Source organism: Rhea pennata, chromosome 2, assembly GCF_028389875.1.
Source record: "Rhea pennata isolate bPtePen1 chromosome 2, bPtePen1.pri, whole genome shotgun sequence".
In the NCBI taxonomy this organism is placed as follows: Eukaryota; Metazoa; Chordata; class Aves; order Rheiformes; family Rheidae; genus Rhea; species Rhea pennata.
This window is the reverse complement of record NC_084664.1, coordinates 157,753,121-157,774,659: the sequence shown is the minus strand read 5'-3', so window position 1 is coordinate 157,774,659 and position 21,539 is coordinate 157,753,121.

Here is a 21,539-nt window from a genome sequence, read left to right as displayed (position 1 = left end):
CAACCCCCCTGCTCAGAAGGGTCACCTAGAGCATGGTAGACAGGGTTGCATCCAGGCGGGCCTTGAAGATCTCCACAGAAGGAGATTCCACAACCTCTCTGGGCAACCTGTGCCAGGGCTCCGTCACTCACAGGGAAGAAATTTTTTCCACATGTTCAAGTAGAGCCTCCTGTGGTTCAGTTTATGCCCATTGCCTCTTGTCCTATCACTGTGCATAACACACAAGAGCCAGCCCCACCCTCTTGACACCCTCCCTTCAGGTACTTGTACACATTGATCAGATCCCCCCTCAGTCTTCTCTTCCCCAGGCTGAAGAGGCCCAGCTCTCGCAGCCGTTCCTCATAGGGCAGGTGCTCCAGCCCTCTGAGCATCTTTGTCGCCCTACGCTGGACTCTCTCCAGGAGCCCAGAACTGGACACAGGACTCGAGATGAGGCCTCCCCAGGGCTGAGTAGAGGGGTAGGATCACCTCCCTCGACCTGCTGGCAACACTCTTCCCAACGCACCCCAGGAGACCATTGGCTTTTTTGGCCACAATTGCACATTGCTGGCTCATGGTCAGTTTGTTGTCCACCAGCACTCCCAGGACTTTCTCTACAGAGCTGCTCTCCACAAGGTCAGCCCCCAACCTGTAATGTTGCATAGAGTTATTCGTTCCTAGGTGCAGGACTCTGCACTTGACCTTGTTGAACCTCAGGAGGTTTCTCTCTGCCCAACTCTCCAGCATGTCCAGGTCTCTCTGAATGGCAGCACAGCCCTCGGGTGGATCAGCCACTCCTCCCAGCTTGGTACCATCAGCAAACTTCCTGAGGAGGCACTCTGTCCCTTCATTCTGGTCACTGACAAAGAGGTTGAGCAAGACTGGGGCTAGTACTGAGCCCTGGGGACACCACTAGCCACAGGCCTCCAACTAGACTCTGCATAACTGATTACAACCCTCTGGGCTCTGCCTTTCAGTCTGTTCTCAATCCACCTCACTGTCCACTCATCTAACCCACACTTCCTGAGCTTCTCTAGGAGGATGTTGTGGGAGACAGTGTCAAAAGCCTTGCTGAAGTCAAGGTACACAACGTCCACTGCTCTCCCCTCATCTACCCACCCAGTCACTCCATCCGAGAAGGCTATCAGATTGGTTAAGCAGGATTTCCCCTTGGTGAATCCATGCTGGCTACTCCTGATCACCTTCTTTGCCTCCATATGTCTGGAGATGGCATCCAGAATGAGCTGTTCCATCCCCTTTGCAGGGATGGAGGTGAGGCTGACAGGCCTATAGTTGCCTGGGTCCTCCTTCTTGCCCTTCTGGAAGACTGGACTGACATTGGCTTTCTCCAGTCCTCAGGTACCTCTCCAGTTCTCCAGGACCTTTCAAAGGTTTTGGAGAATGGCCTAGTAAGAACACCCACCAGCTCCCTCAGTACCCATGGGTGCATCCCATCTGGGCCCATGGATTTGTGGATGTCAAGTTTTCCCAGTTATTAATTTAGAAAATCTGTCTACTCATCCTCGCATCCTTCTCTTTTCTAGCAGGACTGAGGAGAAAATGACCTGGATTCCCAGACCCTTGACCAACATCCCAGAGCTCTCAAGTCCTGTTGGATGGTTTCCAATTGGCCCTTGGTATCATTAACGTACACATGAAGAGCAGAGAAGGTAATAGTCCCATGCGTGGACAAACCTTGGTACTCTTTCAATGACATCTCGAATATGAGCCCCTGGCAGACAGCAAACTTCTCCAGACAGGAGGCCAGGTCTGCCAGGTCCCTGCAGCATGGCGTCACCCACAACAGCCACCCTTGCCTCTTCTGTGTGTTCCCACAAGGCACAGGGTCTGTCAATCATGTTGCTTCCCTTGGAACCATGCCCAGCTCCTCCTCAGCCTGGAGGGCACCAAGCCTGTTCCTCAATTGCAAGCCTTCAGGAGAAGTAAGGGCCTTTCTCCTCCCAAGAGAAGTGACCAGTTTCACAGTCACTAGTTTCACTGTGTGATAGTATAGCCCATTCCTAAACAGGCTGTCTCTCCTCTGGAGCCATCTGTCCTCTAAACATGTCAGCATAAGGGATATTCAAGGATATGCTGTGAACTGACATCCATTAACATCCACTTCTACCCTCTTCTAATTCAGGATAATTATCCAGAACTGATGTAGTTCAAACACATGGAATTTATCTTATCTTTTTTTAGTCATCTACAAATGAGGTGGCAAAGCTATTAATCCAGCTTCTCTCCATAAGCAGTAGACAGTGTGAGAGCTTCCTTCAGAAAGTGATTCATAACACCTCTCTGAAATATCTTTCTCAGAATGGAGTGGAAATACTTCTTGTTCTCTGTTCACTATAGATGGAAGCTTAGGCAGCAAGTTTAGAACTAATTGACAATTTCTGGGTACCTAATTTAGGTGAAATGAGCCTTCTAAATCTGAAGGTGAGACTAGTTTGAAGGTGAGATTGTACCTAGCTAAGTAACGTATGTAATGGTAGAAGTGAGCACATTGTAATGCTGTAGAAAGGCTGTTAACTAGAGTCAAACTGCGGTGCCTAGTTGTTTTTATTATCAGCTCAGCTACCTGGCTGCTTTTTGGTTTGTGCAATTTTATTTCTGCAATGTCCAGGATGGACAATACCAGAAAGTAAATGCAGACTCCTACTACCTGTGTCCTTCTGTCCTGGGAAGGTCCATCTAGAAGTGGCATGCAGTCTCTGTGGCCTGCCTTCAGGACAGCTCTTAGGAAGATCCAGAGGAGTACAGAAGTATTGTGTCTCATGTGGCTATGTAGTTTTTTGCTGTAGCATGTGTAAAACATGAAGAAAAGTAGAATTTGCCATTTTATTAATTTTCCTCTTGTATTTAAAATAAAGAGAGTGTAAGTAAGTAATTTCAGACTAGAACTAGAACATTAAAACATTTAGCTGTAGGCAAATTAAGCCCAATATGGAGGAGGAGAGGATGAAGACAATACCCTTTTCAACTTCCCAGTTAAAAAAGAAAAGAAAAAAAAAGGAGAGAGAAAAGAAAAAAAACCTCAAATAATGACTTTATTTTGTTTTGTTTTATGCAATTTTAGCATACAAATATTGGATGGATGGACGCTTTTGCAATACTGTCTGAATTCTTCAAAGGTCACCAGTAACTGTGTTTGAATAGCTCAGTCACCAGTATTAATCCAGTCCTTGATCCTGCTGACTGCATTAAACCAATTTAGGGAAATCTGTCACCATTCTAACAGTTTAAAATTAATGTGTTGTTACATTATGGGTGGATAGTGATTTTGAGAAACATATTTTGATACTGATCTTTCACTGAAGCAAATTTAATTACATAAAATTCATAGCAACTATTACTATTCTCAGTTTCTACTGACTGTAATGTCTCTATGCATTCCCAGTAAAGGTAGAATGGACTTCCCCAAAAGGGAAGGAAATGACCCTTGTTAAATGAAAAGTCATTGAGAGAGCTCATGTCTCACAGCTAAATCATGCAAAAAACCCAAATATTCAGTTAAAAAATGTCCTAAGTTCATGATCTTCTTCAACTATTGAAGATCATAAAGAAATTAGAAAGAAATAAAAGTGTTTCTCAGAATAATCCAGTCAAGTCTTTGTGAGCAAAAGAATTCTATGCAAATAACTGAAAAAACGTGAAACTGAAGGTGGAAAAATCAATTTGGGAAAAGTCTCAAAAGATATTTTTGTGGTCTGGAGAAAACATAAACAGATCACTTTATAGACTTTTTTCTTTTTTTTAAGGATCAACGCAAAATAAAATATTTATTTTCAAATTATTTAGTCTTTTTCTATAATAGTTTTTAAAATATACTATTTAAAAACTAACGTATTTCTGAAAACTTGAATTTTGCACATCTCAAAATTTAATTTGGCTGCTACGTTTAACTTTCACATCCATTCTGCTGCAAATTTTGCATCTGAAACTATTCCAGCTGAAAGTAGCCCACCCAAAGAATTATAATTCTAGTGAAGTTTGAGTGGTTGCTTCTTGGAGAATAAGAAGGAAAAAAAAAAGAAAATGAATTATGATAGGTATTTTAAGCTGTTTCCACCTTCAGAGAGGTAACTTATGCCAATACAGAAGCTGGTCAAGCAGAACACTGTAATGACAATGACGTACAACATACACTGCAATACTGTCAAAATGGACATGGCTAGTGCACTCCATTAAGTGTTCTGCATCGCAAGGGAGGAAAAAAAAACAAAACACTTTATGGCAAGCTGATTCATGTGAAAACTACAAACATAACTTGAATTTGATGTTAACTAGGTAACTTGAATAAATAAATTCAACTTTTCTGCCAGTGCAGATACAGCAAAAGTGTATCTCGTAGCAGACATGATGGAATTTCAATTTCCTTCTTTTTCAAACTACACAATTATACCTACATAAGATGAGACAAGAAAACGAAGCTGAGGTCTTTAAACATTTTATAAACCTCCTAGGCCAAAACTGAAAATCTGAATGGCAGTGAGGTTCATCCAATCTCCCCAGAGAAATCATGGAATCATAGAATCATATAATCGGTAAGGTTGGAAGGGACCTCTGGAGATCATCTAGTCCAACCTCCCTGCTCAGCAGGGTCACCTAGAGCATGCTAGACAGGGTTGCATCCAGGCGGGCCTTGAAGATCTCCACAGAAGGAGACTCCACAACCTCTCTGGGCAACCTGTGCCAGGGCTCTGTCACTCTCACAGGGAAGAATTCCCCCTCACAGTCAGGAGGAACTTCCTGTGTTTCCATTTCTGCCCATTGCCTCTTGTCCTGTCACACGGGACAACTGAAAAGAGTTTGTCCCGTCCCCTTGACACCCTCCCTTCAGGTACTTGTACACATTTATCAGATCCCCCCTCAGGCTTCTCTTCCCCAGACTGAAGAGGCCCAGCTCTCGCAGCCGTTCCTCATAGGACAGGTGCTCCAGCCCTCTGAGCATCTTTGTAGCCCTACGCTGGACTTTCTCCAGCAGCTCCCTGTCTCTCTTGTCCTGGGGAGCCCAGAACTGGACACAGGACTTGAGATGAGGCCTCCCCAGGGCTGAGTAGAGGGGCAGGATCACCTCCCTCGACCTGCTGGCAACACTCTTCCCAACGCACCCCAGGAGACCATTGGCTTTCTTGGCCACAAGGGCATATTGCTGCCTCATGGTCAGTTTGTTGTCCACCAGCACTCCCAGGTCCTTCTCTACAGAGCTGCTCTCCACAAGGTCAGCCCCCAGATTGTACTGGTGCCTAGGGTTATTCTCCCTAGTGCAGGACTCTGCACTTGACCTTGTTGAATCTCAGGAGGTTCCTCTCTGCCCAGCTCTCCAGTCTGCCCAGGTCTCTCTGAATGGTAGCACAGCCCTCTGGTGTGTTAGACACTCCTCCCAACTTGGTATCATCAGCAGACTTCCTGAGGAGGCACTCCATCCCCTCATCCAGGTCATTTGATGAAGAAGTTGAATAGGATGAGACCCAGGACTGAGCCCTGGGGGACGCTACTAGCCACAGGCCTCCAACTAGATTCCACGCCACTGATGACGACCCTCTGAGCTCTGCCTTTCAGTCTGTTCTCAATCCACCTCACTGTCCACTCGTCTAACCCACACTTCCTGGGCTTCCCTAGGAAGATGTTGTGGGAGACAAGGTCAAAAGCCTTGCTGAAGTCAAGGTGCACAACGTCCACTGCTCTCCCTCATCTCCCCAGCCAGTCATTCCATCCAAGAAGGCTATCAGATTGGTTAAGTAGGATTTCCCCTTGGTGAATCCGTGCTGGCTACTCCTGATCACCTTCTTTTCCTCCATATGTCTGGAGATGGCATCCAGAACGGGCTGTTCCATCCCCTTTGCAGGGATGGAGGTGAGGCTGACAGGCCTATAGTTGCCTGGGTCCTCCTTCTTGCCCTTCTGGAAGACTGGACTGACATTGGCTTTCTTCCAGTCCTCAGGCACCTCTCCAGTTCTCCAGGACCTTTCAAAGATGATGGAGAGCGGCCTGGCAACAACATCTGCCAGCTCCCTCAGTACCCGTGGGTGCATCCCATCTGGGCCCATAGATTTGTGGATGTCTAGCCTGCCCAGAAGGTCTCTAATCCTAAATCATTGGAAAATTCTGTTTTATAAATCTAATTTTTTGGATTCATAATGATAAATAATAAATCTGAAGCCTCAAGAGGAAAAATTAACTATAATAAGAACATCAGCTCAACTATCCTATAGCTACAGTCATGATGACAGGTTTTTTTCACGAATTGACATGACAGAGAGTAAAGTTATAATGGTATAGGAAATTAAAGGATTTCAATGTTTGAAGGTTTTTTAAATTCTGGATCAAGTTACAAAATGTTGCAAAAATGTTGAGTTTTCAAAAGAAAGTTTGCCCCAGAATGATTTGGGTTTTTTTGTTGTTGTTGTTGTTTTTTTCCCCTGTATTTTGAAAAAGAAAGAGAGAGTGAGAAAGAAAGAGAACAAAAGAGTGAAAAGGAGAGAATAAAAGAGAGAGAAGGCAGGCAGGCAGGAATTAAGGAAGGCAAGCAGGAAGGCAAGAGGGAAGGAAGGAGGAAAGGAAAGAAGGAAGAAAGAGAGGGAGGGAGAGTGCAAAAGAGAAAGGAAGAAATGAATGAAATAGGAAAAGGAAGAGAGAAAGGGAAAGAGAAAAGAAAGAAATGGAAAGGGAAAGGAAAGGGAAAGGGAAAGGGAAAGGGAAAGGGAAAGGGAAAGGGAAAGGGAAAAGAGAATGAGGAGAAAGAAAGATGGAAAGTTAAAGACAAATCGTTATTTTATTTTATTGTTAACTTCATACATCTCTCTGCCTTTTCTTCCCATGGCTGTAAGTGCACAAGAGAAAAATAGTGAAAAAACAAAACTAATGTGTTTAATAGTTGAGATGTACACGCTACATTTCAGGCTTATAAATAGAAACAAATTATTTGGGTCTAATGTACCGTGGATTTGTATGAAAACTTCCCGTTCCCAACATTTTCAACATTTTTCTTAAAATCCGTATATTCCTTCAGAGCTGTTTTGCATGGAGGAAAAAGAAAAGAAAAGAAAAGAAAAGAAAAGAAAAGAAAAGAAAAGAAAAGAAAAGAAAAGAAAAGAAAAGAAAAGAAAAGAAAAGAAAAGAAAAGAAAAGAAAAGAAGGAAGGAAAGGAAAGGAAAGGAAAGGAAAGGAAAGGAAAGGAAAGGAAAGGAAAGGAAAGGAAAGGAAAGGAAAGGAAAGGAAAGGAAAGGAAAGGAAAGGAAAGGAAAGGAAAGGAAAGGAAAGGAAAGGAAAGGAAAGGAAAGGAAAGGAAAGGAAAGGAAAGGAAAGGAAAGGAAAGGAAAGGAAGTGTCCAGCCATTCTGGATGCTAAGGAAAAATAGTAATGTGGATGAATAGAGATTATTTAAATATTTACTAGAGTTATCAATATGATTTATTAGGAAATCTTATAATCCTGTATTTTATTTCTAGAGGAAAATACATGTGCACGCACACACACACACACATATGTATGCATGAAGCACACTCAAGTTTGGTTTGCATGATAAAAATTTTGTACAACTTGATCACGTTCTGGAAGCAGAAGCTTCAAAGAATAGCTTTAGCGTTGTGTTCTTCACCTTGAAGTGTTGATGGTAAGATTGTTTATCTAGAGACATATCTCTAATTATTTATTTTTACTGGCAGTCCTATTGATTTAACCTTCTATCATTGTTCAGTAACCTCAATAAACACTAGATCAGCATAAAACAGTAATCATCAAACACATTGTAATATATATATCTACATATGCATATACACGTGTATTTCCATCACAGAAAACTCATATTTCATGTTTTACATAGAAATTCCATGAATCCACTTTAAATATATGTGCATGCCTAGATATTTATATATAGAGAGACATTGATTTTTGATGAACTTAGCGGGAAATGTAACATTTTTAACACCAAAGAAAAAAAAGGAAGAATTTCACAGATGCAAGAGACTGAAGCTGTGAATCATATAGGTTCACAGAGTGAAATATTGTGCTGACAGATAAAAGATTTTCTCTTTGGTATTATTATGCGCACATCTTTAAAGCTAAACTGAATATGATAGAAAAGTTTAAGAAAAAATAAGCTGTTTAAAATAGCCAATAATATATAGGACATCAGTTTATTCCATGACTGTATTCTGGTGGCTAATTAAGTGCTCTACAGAACTTTCTTTTTTTTTTTTTTTTTTTTTTAATGAAAAAGTGACCAGAATAATGGGCAATATAGAATGCATAAAAAAATCTGGAAATTAAGAAAGAGAGGACTGTCAAAATTTGCAATTATTTTTTAAACTAAAAAAGAAGTGTGCCAATATTGAAATTGTCATTTAAAAATATATATAGATAAACTCGAAATGCTTAGCAAAAAACTTCAGAACTTTTTATGTCATGGAATCTACTAAAGCTGAGGATCTAATTCCAGTCACCTGCTTTAGTTGAATGTCACAGCGGACATTGCAATTAGAACAGTGTTACAGTTCAACAAACTTTCTAGGCATGGCTGTACTTCAGAAATAAATAGATAGGCCTTTCTTCTATAGTTTTTTTTTTTTTTTCCTTTATTTTGGGGATGTAAATCAGCATGTTGTTCTCCTGCTGCTCTATGTTATATAGCCTGAAGAAGTGACTCGTCATCTCCTACTGTACATATATGCATTTGGATAAACTGCAATGCTATTCCATAATTAAATTTTCAAATGTAGAGCCTTTTCTGACTTTTTTTTTCTTTTATATTCTTATTTCAACTCATCATTTAAGTGAACTCAGAACTTTTAGTTAAATTAAAAAGTCCTTTGCATATTTTATACCATTCAGTGAATCACCAGATTGCACGCTAGAGATTTGCTATATTAAAAAAAAGCACTAAAATTGCTTCTATCAATTAACCATATTGTAGTTAAACTCCAGATATATTATTGAGAAACATTTCTTGCTACTGTGGGGAAAATCTAAATTGAATAAGAAAATACTATCCCCACTTATTCTTCGCTGACAAGTTCATTCCTTCTTAAGTAGATTAATTATAATCCTGATGCAAACTGACTCCCCATCTAGGGAGGATTAGTTCAGGTTCGGATATTTTAGCAAACAGGTAAAAATAGATGAACACAGACAAATAGGAACCAGTTTGAGCCAAACATTCCAGAAAACTCAGAATGACTAAAAAAGATTTAGTTTTTTGAATATCTTCAAAATAGTTTTGAAAAATTGTATGCCTATTTTAGGATTATGACTGAGTTAGAAATAAAAATAATATCCCAAACACCCTGAGTACAGAGCTACATCAGTAGCAAAGAGTCCCTGGAACTAATATGAAAATTATTTAACTCCACTGTGTATACATAGCTGCACCAGGCTCCTAATGTCACATCACAGCTTGCATAGTAATAGTAATATATATGGTAATATAGGTAATATACCTTATATATTACCTGGACAATACATTTAAAAATGATCTGCTTTTTTCCTCCCATCCTTGCAAGAATTCTCCATAAAACTTGATTCGGATGAGCTCCCATTTCTATTTGTGGTGTTTTGCCTTTCTCCCTAGTTACTATCGTTGAGAAGTTCTGTACAGGAGCATTTAGCATAGATCCCAGGTAAGAGGTGTAAGTTGTGACAACTCTGTGTGACTATAAATTCATCAGTTTGCAAATATTAATTTAAAGATAGTCATGATTGCTATGTCTGCACTAGTAAATTAAGTATGTCAGGACCCATTCTTTGCTGCTGAGACTGGTACTCACCAAATTGGGTGGAAATATCTACGCTATTTTTGGTAAGGAGCCCTAGGCCATGCTAATTCCCAGGAATTGCCTGGGAGTTCATTGACTGAAGGCTAAATGATGGTAAAAATTGTCCTAACAATTTAAACAACATAGACAACTGATTTCCAGTACCTGGAGGCATTCCTTGGAAGTGCACCATGTACTAATATATATGTGTAGCTTCTGTAAGTTGCTCTTAGGTAGGCAGTGACTTCTGGGAATAAATTTTTTTGTTTTGATCTCGATAATATCACTCATACATGAATATCAACTTTCTGGATGTTCCAGAATATTCAGCATTTTTTTTTGAAGCATGTCACAGAAATATTATGGCAACCTCGGGGGGAAAAAAAAAAAAGAAAAAGAAAGAAAGAAAAAAGGAGAAACTTGTCCAGGTTGACTACACAGGAACATAGACTTCACAGAAATATCCAGAATGTTTTAAAACAACTTCATTCAAAATGAGACAACTGTGAGTTTCAAATGTTCTTGTTGATAACTAAAAGTCAAACCAAAGGCCAATAAGGGGCACAGTGAGCGTTCCTATTCTTTACAGTCTCCCTGATGGGGATTATCTGCAGCAATGTTTTGTATCAAAATTTGCTTTACTCTAGAACACAATCTACCCCAAAGACATCTGAGAGAGAAGATTATGAGATGTAAAATTTACGCAAACCACCAAGTAGGTGTTGCCGGTATGGATGATCCATTATTTTTGGTAGCATGTTCTGCCATCTTATTTCATCAAAACTCTTTCTCTATGAAGTTGAGACCTGTGGGAAAACACTATCTCCCATGAACCTGCAAGACAGAACGATTCCTCTCTGCTTAATACACAAATTGCAGCTAAAAGCAAGAAACTTATTTGCAAAAGCCTAGTGATGCACATTCTTTGCTTGGATGGCTTTTCAAACTTGTTTTATTCAGTCTGGCTGATAGGACCTTAGTATAATAAATATAAATTTTTTTAGTTAGGGAGAGGTGTTACAGCTTGGTATGTTTATTTACAAAATAATTTTATTGCAAGATGATACAAAGGAATAAAACCTACTAGCAAAAAAAAAAAAATATGTTAAATCTTAGCCAACTCTGTCATAAAATAGAACAAAATTTTATAGGCATTCAGTGCTTTGGTCCAGCTGGTATAAACTGAGATAACTCCTTTGAAACCAATTTATGCCAGATAATGAGCAATTTCAGTCTTTCAAGCAAAAGAAAAAGAGAAAGGAGATGCGGGAAATGAAGGAAGGGCGACTTTCAGAATGTAGTACGTTAGAGCCAAGGAAGGCAGAGTCCAGGAACTTGATTCAGATGAAAGTGGCATCCGTTAGCAATGGTCTCTGGTAATATTTCAGGGCATCCGTCCTTCAGCTCCAGTGCTGCAGTGAGGGGCAACCCTGGAAAATCCAGTGCTTGCTTTCTTAATGTAAGGTATGCACATGGTAGGGATGAACCGTGAAGGTCTTAGGTTAAATAGAACCAACTCTTCCTTTGGGTATACTGGTTGGAATTAAAGGTCACTGAATTATTTTGATTAAAAAAAATCATGATTAAGATTTTGGGCTTTATTATTTTTTCTTAATATTACTTTAATCTCTGAAATGTGTTTGCAAATAATTACTTCTGTAACTAAATACTGAAATCCCTGGCTTATGCTCATCAGTGGGCTTCGGTTGTCCCATTAAGTACTCTTATCGGGTATGATACAAATTATAACTGAAGGCAAACTACAAAGTACTTCAAGTAGTTATTAGAAAGCCAAAGGAAAATTGTCTGTGATTATTAGAGGGAATTGTAAGTCACCTATGGCCATGGATTCACAGTGAAGAAACCTACCCTGAGCAGCCCTTATTATCCTTCAAATTAAGTATTAAAAATAAGCTGTGAATACTAAGTTATGAGATTTATTTGATTTAGGTAGACTTCCTAATTCACTTAGACTTATGTACTCGTTGGTCATTAGAGTGTTCTGTAGCCTATTAGTCTCAATCTGGCACTTAGTAATTTTAGAATATATTGCTAGGTGGATAATATTTCTATTTCAGTCCCAGCCTTCCTTCCATTCATTATCACAGCATCTGTCTAATGTTGTATTTTCTATGATGTCCCACAATATTTTACTTAGCAGCTTCATGGGCATGGAGTAAAACCTTTGTGCAGTAAGACAGCAAAATTTAAACCTCGTAGCTTACTTCAGGTGATGTAATGTAATGACTAGTATGTCATAGAAAATATATCACTTTTTACATTAACTTCAGCAGTTTAATTAAGAAAAAAAAGCAAAGCAAAGCAAACTAACACCCACCCTTAATCAGTCTTCTGTCTTAAAAAGTACATCACGAATTAATAAGGTGACCAGAAACAGCAAAGAGTTTGAAAATAATCTGAAGTTTAAAGAATATAAACACCATAAACAAAGCTATACTAAGGAAAAAATAAAAATAAAATATATTTCAGAAAAGACAGCATATTTTAAATAATGCATAGAGAAAATATCGATAAAATGAGCAAACTGCAGTTTACTTTGTTTGATGGATACTTGTTAGACACAAAGTAATGGGAGAAAAAACAAGAGAAAGAGAAGCAGATCACAAATAATTAATTAAAAACATGAAAGAGAACCAAGATCAAATCCCAACGCAAGCTATTCCTAATTAATTCAATCAGACATGTTAATGATGAAGGAAACATTGATTGCATTACTCTAGGGTAGTGAAGACTTAATTTCATATCCGGTGAAGTTAGTGAAAACTTTATTATTAACATCAGTAACGAACCAAAAAATTTAGGGTTTGAGCTAGTAATCTGCATAACCCATTTTCCCTTATCGAGGGACTCAAAACCTAATCTCTCTGACAGCACATAGGAAAATTAAGCCCTGGCAAATAAGGTTGAGAACATTATAACATGTGCAGTGAGAAACCTTCCAGCTCACCTAGAGGTTGGCAGGAAGAAACATTAGCTGACACTGGGTGTCTGAAATCCTGCCTTTCGCCATCAGACATGTCATTCAGAGGTTAATAAGCAGCTCCATCCCTTCGCAATATGTGACAGATCTGTATGGGTGCAAAATATTTCTGGATTTTTTTCCATCCAAGGTCGTTCTTTTAAGGGATTGTGGAACAGAAACTAATGGTAAGACGTTTGCACTCTATTTTTTTTTTTTTTAATTAAAGGTTAGAGCACTCACCCAAGGAGACAGACAACCAGGTTTCCTATTAAACTAAGGAAAGGGCATAAATGGTTCTGGGAAAAGATGAATGTCCAGCTGGTAGATAAAGGAATGAAGTTCCTTCTCACACATTCCCTCAGTCCCTCAGTTCTTTTTTTCTTTTTTTTTTTTTTTTTCATAGTAAGCAACTTTAACAAGGCCCATCTCTCACTGTCCTTTCATCTCCTACTCTTGTGTCTAAAGTATGATCTTGAGTAATATGGTTACACTGTAGGTGAACCTGGATCTCCTTCTGCCTGGAAAGAGTTTACATCAATTAAAAAAAAAAAAAAAAAGGAAAAAAAAAGAAAAAAAAAAACAGACCAGCAAGTGAATAAATAACATCACTGTCTTCTCTGGCTGTTATTTGTTTATCCATCAAAAAGAAAAAAAAAAAAAAAAAAAGGAAAGAGAGAGGGAGAGAGAGAGAGAGAGATGCACTTACACTTTAAGAGGAACCAGAAGCCATTGGTGAGGGAACTGTGATGTAAAAAATGTGGTTCAGCAAATTTCCAGATGTAGCGTAGCATCTTTTCCCCAGACCTGATGCGGCTGTCTGGTCAAGAAAGATAACTCTGAGAAGTTAAATGTCTCCTCCAGACTGCTTGAACATACAAAGTCCCAGAGTGTTTGTGGCATCAGCAGGAGGAACAGGGTCCAGGCTCTGCAAGAACTGAACTTTTCTGAAAACAGAATAATTTATTTACTGAAAAGTCTGTTGCAGTATTTAGTTTATTTTCCACAAATAAAATCCTAGAAGTTTATTTTCCCATAAATTATGCAAAACCTATATATCCCTAATATGGTGACATACTTTCTTCTGGTGCTTGCTCCAGCTGCAACTGCAGCCTAATTTTTCTAACTTGTGTTTCTCTTCCTTCACTAAGAAGAAACTGGATCAGGCTTAAAATAACTCTCCCGCCTTCCACATGTTCACAAGTCCAACAACTTTAGAGTTTTAATAATTACATAGAACAAGCTTCTTAAATCCTCCCTTCTACGTAGCAATTCACTTCATTAAAAAGAGATTGAAAAGACTGAGCTTAAGTCTACCAAGGAATATTTTGTGCTCTGAAAAAGTGGTTATATGGCCAAAACTCTAATTTTTCTCTAATTCCTGTGGGAATAGGAAAACAAAAACCTACCTCACCGAAAACAGAGGTGCTGCATTCCTTAAGAGGAGGACTATTGACTTAATCAGACAAGCAAACAAAACTTTCTGACCTTAGCAGCAGGCAGGGCTCAAGGTGCAAAATTTCCACAGCAAGAGTTGTTAAGAACGTGTTAGAGAAAGAAGTCTACCAAAGCTGCCTTCTTTCAACACATCAGATTAATGAGATGACTTCTTCGGGTCTTTCAAGAGCATTTATGTTTTTCATAAAGCTTCTATATTTCCGAGATTTAGTGACCACTGAGACTGCCGATATCCTGCTCCGTTGCTGAAGTCGGTGCAGTCTGTTCTTCATTGCTTTTCTTTTCTTAGATTTTCGTTGCGTATAAGTGGTTAAGAAGTTATTATAGTGGAACAGTGCATAATTTTATCCTCATGAGTCATGTGTAATTGAATAAAAGCCTGAGGTTCATAGTGGTAATTAATTACTCCCTGACTACTTTCTGTTTACTTCTTAATGATAATTTATTTTAAAATTTATTTACAAAAGAGAAGATGTAATGGGTGAGTACTTTAGCATATTTTTCTCTTTCTCCCTGCTTTGAAGGTCTTCATCCAACTTCCACAGAAATCAGATGAAAGAATGCTTTGAATTTAGGTAGCTGCCACTTAAATCTCTGTATAATCACTTTGTTAGTTTGGTTTTTATTCATAACAGAAGAAAAAAAAATATAAACTACAAAATATCCTGTTATTATGAAGGAAAGCTCTTCCACCAGATGGCCTCAAAGCACATCTACAAGGATTAGTGAATTCAAGAATGTATCATTTATGTGAAAAGGGAAAATGCTACCACTTATTTCATTTAATAAGGAAAAATAAGACAGGATCTGAGTTGCTGTAACTAAGTTGCTGTAGGAAAGGTCTCTCCAAAAGACTTTTGAACCTTGTATTTTATTTGCTTCTCAAGGTGCATCTCTTTCAACTAAAAAAGAGTGATGAAGCTCCAGTCCTCTAAGCCTCATTTATGTGTCTCGTGTTAAGTAACATCTATCCAGGCAGAGGCACAAAGATACAGCTCAGGAGACAGTTAGACACAATAAACAGGAGATAATTATCAGACACTGATTAGCAAGATAAACATATTCACAGGCTTTGTGACAGAGGGAAAATTTTGACCATACAATCAATTTTAAATCCTTAATCACTTATTTGTCTAGATTAGAGTTTCTGGGCTGTAATATAGGTAGTGCAAATCTGTGTAACTGCTGATTTCCATGAGGTTTTGTTTCCTATGGTATACACCAGCTGAATGATAGAGCCATTATTTTAACAGGGCCCAGAATAAATGCAAGTATTCATATAAATTTGGTCAATATAATTCAATATGATTTTTTTTATTATTATTTGCTTAGATCCACCTCCTTGATATTAGCTCTGCACTTCAGGTTCAAAATCATGTGTTGCATACAAAGGTCAGCTAAAGTTGGACGTCTTTGAACTTGACACCATGTGCAGGATTCATCCACTTTAGATTTAAATAGGCAAAAAAATGAGAACCTAGGTAAAGTTGATCACTTGGTTCACTACAAAAAATGCAGAAAGCGAAATTCTGCCAAATTGTGATGAAACTTATTCTAAAATAGAGGCTTTTCACTGACGAGATAAATCCACCCACTGAAAGGATATCAGCAGCAAAAATTGACAGTGTATAGATCAGTATCTAAGCTTATCACTTAAATTCCTTTTATAGTGAAGGAAAAAAAAAAAAAAAAAAACAAAAAACAGGCACTTCTAAAGTGGTTCTTCCTCACTGTGTAATAGACAACTGAAGCAAGACAGACAACTTGTTCCCTAAAAATGCCTATTTTTCTCAACTGCTTCATGGGGCTAGATTCGGATGTAATAGATAGCCAGGTAGCTAGTCCAGAAGTCTATGTTACAAATGTCCACACTGCTCAGATGAATCCCATCCTAAACTCCTGATGGCTCTGGAATTAAATTAGAATCAGCTGAGTGTGATTTTCAGATCTGAGCCAGCCACTTAAGCCAGACAATTTGTTTCGCTGTTTTCTACTTTTGGTTCAGAAGTTTCACAAAAGTCTTGTCATTCCATTTGTTGCTCTTGGTGGGTTGTTTTTCCATGTCGTTTCACATAGCATCATTCCATAATTCCGTTATTGCCACGTGTATAGAAGTACCTTCTGGTGAGACTATGCGTGCACATGAATGGCTGAAAATACATTTTTTGACTTCCAGAAGAATCTGAACTGAGAGGCAATTATCTTGCTACCTTAACCTAGAGGATTGAAAGAGGAGACCTTTCTAAGTACAGTCTAGAACATTTTAACCATGACACATCCTCCCGCTAACTAAACCATAGTAAGATTAAAAAATCTTGTAAGAAGATGAAAAGTTTATTTACACTCAATGAACTTCAGTGGAACCAAAATTAGCATTTGATTGGTCGCATATAGCTGACACTTTTGTAATTGTGGTTTACATTCAGGAAAAGAGGTGATGTGTTTTATTTCAGGAAAAGATATTTTATTTTATTTCATACTATGTTAAAGTGATTAGTTCTCAATATGGAATAATTCACTAATTTTTAATATTTACAGTGAGTCTGGATTTTTGATCTAACACATTAATTATAAAATTTCCATAAATTTAATCTAATTTATAACATTTAAAATTTACACAATCTATTTTCCAAAATTCTCAGACTCTAATTACACAGGATAGGTTTCCAAAAGACCTTAAGGTTCAATTCATTAAACGCATGAGGCATTTTCAAAGAAACCCTTGTATGTTATAGTACAGAAAAGGACAAAAGAACAAACTACTGAGAAGAGTGCTAAATCTCTGCATATAGATGAAGTGACTAAAATGGAGGAGAACTATTTTCAAAGATGAATAAGCATTTTATATACCTTTTTCTTTTTTTTTTTTTAATTGTAAAAGTAAATAAATAACAAATGAACCAGAACCACCTATCCTACATCTTTATGAATGTCCTTTATTTGTCCCCCAGGCTTTGAATATGCACAAATTTCTATGTTAGATTAAATAACACATCAAAAATAGAAGTAGTTTAATATGTTAAAGAGCAATTTAGAAGCATCTCTGGAGTCTGGAGTTTTCAGTCAAAATACTGAGAAAGCAACACAAAGAGAACCAGCAATGAGTCTCCAAAGCAAAAATAGAGAATTTTTGATGGTGGTTGCACACATTGAAGCCAATGATTCGATACCATATGAAACCAGATAAAAAAGAGAATACTTCAGAGACATCCCTGATTGGATTTGACCTTTCATCACTGCTCCGTCCTCATGAGCTGGCAATATGGGTACAGAGTCTAACTAAAGAGGCCGTAAGAAACAGGACCAAGAACGGGACTGCCAGCACGAGCAGGAGTCAGGCAGCTTGCAGCAGTGCTAATCCACATTTCTTTTCTGTTTAGTGGTGGTTTGTAACTTCTAGTGTAGTCTGTCTGGGGATCACGTGCAACGCTTGCAGGCTGTTGCCTGCTAACCTGAAGCCTTTGATAGACATTCGCTTCAGGCTCTGTTGAGCCAAAACAGGAGGCTACCGTCTTTATTTGTTCTTCACTATCTTTCTCTGGGATATTATCAATCCCTTCAGAAGATTTCCCATGAATAATACCTAATTAAATTCTTGCAAAATAACCTGGGTTAACTGCAATAGTTTGTTAGTCTCGACAAAACTGGTAATTTTACCTGACTTGAATTAGAAAGCAAGTAAATAAACTACTCTGTCTGCAGATTTTGGAGGAGTGTAGTCTCCATCAGCTGAGCGGTAATGAGCAGTTGAGGATTACAGCTTTAGATACATCATGGATATACCCAGGAAAGGGCCAATGTCTCTGCCTGAATAGTCAGCAGCTTAACAAATTGTGAGTAAATATTCCAGGCAATATCGTCTCAGTACATTCTCATTTTAGCCACAGTTATACTATTAAGAAATAGCATACTATTAAGAAAATATTATGCTATATATATATCAAAAAACAAAACACTGGTGATAAGAAGTAGGCATGTGCAAGCAGTGACCTGAATGTAGGAGTTTTTATCTTAGTTTCTGACTTTGTCCTTGGGATGCAATTGACTCACCATAGGTGTTACTGCCACTTAGGGTTCCATGGGATATTCACACATAACTGATAAGCTAATCATAGTATATATAAGACTTCAAGTGAAATGCCTTCTGTATATTATATTGAAAGCCAGGGTTTTTTGAAGGTGGGTCTCTCAAGCTCTCTTGGTTTCCAGCTCATGTTAGTGGTTCAACAGTAGTGCTGGATGAGAGATGGCAAAAGCCTACTAGGTCCACATTGATAGAGGAGGGTATGGGATTGCCTACATCTTGCAGGGGGGCGAGTCTGGAGTCTCACTCACACTTGGAGACTAGCTGGGATACTAAAGAGCAGCCAGTCCAAGGTAGATGTTCAGAAGAAGATACCAAGCAGAATGAAAAATCTATATGATGAAAACTAAATATCTCTAACAAACACTGTGAAGCAAGGTTTCCCTCTCTCCTCCAGTTGCTTATATATCTATGGCAGAAATCTGGAACCAGACTTCTCATTTCTGAGAAAAGAGGTGTATAACTGAAATCACTGAATCCTAACGGTGGGTTAATTTACGTGTCTGGAACAGACAACTCTGCCTATAAAATGTGTTGAGTAAGGACAGTGTGAGTTGGACGAGTGAAGTAGGAATAGAGAAAAGAGGCAGCATTCAGCAGTAAAATTATCAAAATCAGTTTTAATATTGATAAGCCCAGCAACTTGAATGTGTAAGGATCAATGTGCTAAATGTCAAGGGAGGAATGGGAAATCTGTTCAAGATTCCAAAAGTAAAGCAGAGAATAGGGGATTTACTTTTTAAAACCTGCATGTAAGAGAAATAAAAACCATGTTGCTAAGGAAGGTTTCAACTTTAGAGATGTTTATTAAAGGTTTTGTTTAGCTGATAGTCATTAGAGATCTTACATACATACATACATACACACATACATACATATGTGTGTGTGTGTATATCTACTCTGAAGACACTGCATTTAACACAAGCTAGCTCTATTTCGGGCCTCATTATATGGATAAAGATGAATTAATTGCTGGATTAGTAGCTGGCTGTTGCTTAGAGATCAGTGATTATGTCCTGCTTATATTCTGTATAAGCAGATAAGATAGTCTCAACCAGTTTTATTTTCTTTTATTGATTGTAATATGATCCTGAGCACTAGTTCCTAGGAAACCACCAGCTTCCAAACTGGTGATTAACTTGTCTTTATGAATTATATATGGTATTTCAGACAAGCTCATTTTCCAAGATGAGGAGAATTAAATGTAAAACCGAAGAAGAAAAACAAAACAAAAAAAAAAAAAAAAAAAAAAAAAAGAAGAAGAAGAAGAAGAAGAAGCAATATCTGTGAAATCTAGACTTTCATGAAATGAGTTTCTGAGATTATTCTGAGATAAATAATGATTCCATATTCACAGAGCAGAAGTTTTGATCAAGAACCTACTAGGGCTGGTGGAAAGTTTAAGAGTATAATTATAAAACGGAATCAATATGTATCAAAAAGAAGAAAAGGGACACAGATTGTAATTGATACAAATTAGAAGTAATGAAGTGTAAAAATATGGTAAGCAAAGATAAAGGCGTAAAAGAAAATGAACGGCTGAAATAATAAATAAAAATGTTTAAATAAGTAAACAGAAAAAGTGTTGAGGATAAGTCTACTAGTTATAAGTAGACAATATTATTAATAATCATGCAAATAATTATTATGACCATACAGAAGTGGTGTTCTATATCTGGGAAAAAAAATATACTATTGCACAACATAGAGAGTTTTGGCTTATTGGTTGTTGAAGAGGATGCTATTTGATGTCTTCATTAAAACAGGAGACCTTCCTAATAGTTCTCAAGTGACTTCTGGAGTTTGTTGAGCACATCTCTGGATATTGAATTAGATATTTGATGGAGATTTAACAACAGAACATTACAAATGCCTAGAGAAGGCAAATGTTTGTTCAGTATTCAAAAATAAATAAATAAAGAGAGAGAAAGAGAGAGAGAGAGAGAGAGAATAAGCCAGTTAAAGTAAGCAAAATTATCACTAAAGTTTATCAAATTATGAACAATTAATGTATTGAAATAAAATTCATGTCAGTACAAACAGAACAACCTTCTGGAAAATAGAGCTGGCTGATTCAGATTGTGACATAGTTTTATTATATTAAGAAGATGTTTAGACGTTTAAGAGTAGCATTGAATTTTCTGATACAGATATAATGATGCAGAACCAATGAAACTGCGTAGTAGGTTAGCTGGACTCATCATTTCATCAATAACAATAATTCATGAGACAGAAAATCACCACTGCTTTGGTGATCGGAGATTTCACTGGGCTCACTGATGCTAAATGTTATCTTCGGCAGTCAGATAAATATAAAATTTGTATGATAAAACTGTGAGATGGCACAAATATTGTCTGAGTGCTAAACCACGATGAGAAGAGCTGTGGTTAGTAGAGCTCTGGAGTACTTCATAAGTGTCAGAGTCCACTGGCCAGGTTCTTTTAGATATTCCAAACACATGGGGAGGACAATGTTTTATATTAAAGTTTACTTTAAAGATATTTGACGTTACATGGGATTTTTGATTTAGCAGAGTGATACAGCAATACACTGAAATCTCAGTACTAGTGTAATTGGCATTGCCGGTCTCTATAATGTGCTCACCGTCACGACGCTGGGCGTCCCCAGTCGCCGAGAAGGAATACGCGGGTTGAAGTCAGCTCCGGCATGTTGCACGCTTCAAAAACCCCTTTGGTAGTTGTACAGGTTTTATACTCTGTGTTGGGCTGAGCCACGCATACACTTCCCCCATGCTGGTCTGGCTAATCTCAGCGAGGCATTCACATTCCTCCTTCAACTCAGAAAGAAACTTTGCACCAAATTTATGGCTGCTTATTTAAAACAAAGGTCGCCCTCCAGCTCCTTTTGTGCTAAGATAAAGTCAGTTCTGTGTGCGACAGTTGGGATCACTAAGTTGCATCTTCCTGAGCTTCACGGGCATCTTGCCTGTGTCCATCTCCTCTGAGCCTTTCTTATAGAGGTTATAGGTCAGTTACCATAGGGCAAGGACCATCAGACCAACACATTTGGAGATGATATTTAGGCCATATCTATGCAACACAGACTGCAGCTGGAGAGAATCTCTCTGAAAGGGAGTAGTATTTAGATTTTACAAATAACTCACCAAGAAGTCACAGGCAGGAAGGACTAATGACAGTCTTGAACATATAGGAGAAGTAGAAAAGAGACGGAGGATAGGGGGAATAATTTCTACTGCTGCAGCTTTGGAGGGATCAATACAGGAGTTGAAGAACTTGATCTACTCCAATATTTTAAAAG